Raw genomic sequence first — 2,645 nt, forward strand, 5'->3', positions numbered from 1 at the left:
GGTTTGTTTAATCAATGTATGTAAGGTAGCATGAAAACAATAGTATAATGTCAGTAATGGAGAAAAGAGGACAATGCTCCAATTGCATGATGTATTCTGGTTTGCTGTCACACATACAGCAGCATCAGGGGCTTTTTTGTTTTTGTTTTTTTAATTAATGATTCCATTTATGTTCTTTACACACATAACATTCCAGTGACTAGGGCCTTTGATCCAAAGATACACCTGCACTGTGGTGGCAGAATGCTCAGTCGAGGTGTTAAGGCACACTGCATAAATCATTCTCATGCCATGTTCAAGACTTGGGGTTCCAGCAAGCTGAAGAGCAATGGTCTACTCTTCTCCCTGCAGCTTCCTCACAGCTTCATTTCCAGGACTGGTGTGAGCCGAGCAGGCGTGATGGGTAGACTTCTTTCCTTGACAGCCTGATTGAATGGGGAATAGATTTGGTTGAAGACCAGAATACCTGTTCTGTTGAAAATTCTGAATGATTTTTGTTTCAAATTGGGATGAAACCTTGAAATTTCCAAGTTCCTAAGGAATAAGGCATGGAACATAATAAAATGTGGAAATGAAATGTCATTTCTGTATTATCGAAGTATTCTATTTTAATATGGTGAACTCATTTTATTTTGCCTTGGCTTTTGTTTTGCCTGTTGATGGTTCAAGAATTCTCTAAAAAATTTAAATTGATCACATGTAATATGTTATTAAGTATTGCTTTCTGAAAAAATGGAGAAGTAGCACTGAACTGAGGATTAGGCCTCTCAAATTTAGCTAAAATCCAGGGAGTGCAGGCAGATAGCAGGGTGTGTGACATCCAAAAACCAGCCACCCAGAGGGTTTGATAAGCATCTGCTCCCCAGCTGGGAAGCTAACAGACCCCTCAGCCTTAGAGTCAAGTAAGCTGCTTAGCCATGAGTCAGGCACGCAGGGAATCCAAAAAGCTGGGTAGCCTCTCCATCTACCAGGTTTGAGAACCACTGTGGAAACAGAGAAGCTTGGTTTCCTACCGAGAAGCTCAGGTGGGCTGACTGATGGGCTGTTGACAGGAAACCAACTAGGCAAAGTTGGCAGGCCAGCCAGCCTGGCTTCCATTGGAAGGTTTGGCAGAATCATTTTGTTCCTTTGAAATTATTTTGATTAAACTGACTGAGCATTTGCTGATGGAAGACTGACCTTTACGGAGACATTTAACAAGTTCTCCCAGCATGGTGCTAAATGGGGAGGAGTAGTCCCAGGGCTGGTGTGGGAGGCATTTGGAAGAGTTCCCAATGTCTATTGAAACAGCTTGCAAAGCCGGCTCCCTAGAGGTGCTGTTTCTCAATGGGTTTGGACACTGTCATGTGCAGTGTTTTCTTCTTTTGTCTTTGTTTCCTGCACTTCTGTTCTCTCCCAACCAGCTTGTCATTTCTCTGCTCATGAGGAGCCTAGGCCTGTGGTCTTGAGACTTCGTACTGCTGCCTAATGGCATTGGAGCAGATGCACCAATGGATGCCAGGCACCCTTCATTCACAGCACCTGAAGGGCAGTCCATGCCCACTAATTGTGCTGCCATGTATTGGGGCATGCAGCCTTTTGCATCAGTGAGTGAAGTCTTGTTCTTTTTGCTAATGGGCAGGGGGTTCCAACAGTGTTATATAGCTCGGCCAGTCTGTAGTTATGAAAAAAATGACTTTCTGGGTGGATGCCAGGGTTGAGGGATGAGAGAATGTGACTGCAGCCCAAAATGGAGGCCATATTGCTGTCTTCCTTCTTTCCCTTGGTTTTCCTCCCTCTCATGCTCATGTCATGGTCTGCAGGGGGGCTGGCTGGAATGGTGGCATGTTCCATCATGGTTCTAACCTACCTCAAAGATGACCTCCCTCCTGCCAGTAGCTAGCTCACTGCTGGGGTAGGTCCGTTTGGCTTCCTTCAAGGCAGCTCTTTCTTGGCCTAACCTGGTTGTGTTTTCTGGTCTATGCAGTCAGACACAGAGCCATCCAGCACACGTCAAGGTATGCAAGTGAGTAAGAATAAAGATTCTGGCCTTTTGTCTTTTCCACAAAGACTCAATACAGTTTCATAGTATCAACTGGCTTTTGTGGAGTAAAATGCAAGAATCTGTAACTGTCCTATCACTGATTGAGTCCCTTCTTAGTTAAACCAGGGCTTCTATCTTCCAGACACATTGCAGAGCTGTGAGAGCTGGGTGCAGCCAAAACATCCTTGTCCATGGGTGGGGGTAGCAAAAGGGTCTCTATTGCAGGGGGGCTTCAGTAACTGCACCGCCTCTTTGACCCCTGCTTTGTCCTGTTCTGGTGCCCATGTTTCTAAAAGGAGATTAACTGGATCAGATTCAGAATGATTCAAGATCTGGAAAACTTACCTTCCACTGAAATATTGATGGATCCAAATGGCTTTAGCCTATGGACAGTGAGGCCATGTGATCATGGTCTATTATACATAAATCAACATTTCTGATAAGAGGAGGATCTAAATTAAGCAAACAGTGGCAGAGTATAATCCAGTGGCTGGAAACTGAAGCTAGACTATGTATAAGATGCATCTTCTTTTTTCTTTTCTTTTTTTTAAGGGTGAGGTTGACTCTATTGAAACAACTGCTTAATGAATGCACTTGAGTCATCCTCGCTTAAAGGCAAGAG

Source organism: Alligator sinensis, unplaced genomic scaffold, assembly GCF_000455745.1.
Source record: "Alligator sinensis unplaced genomic scaffold, ASM45574v1 scaffold647_2, whole genome shotgun sequence".
NCBI lineage: Eukaryota > Metazoa > Chordata > Crocodylia > Alligatoridae > Alligator > Alligator sinensis.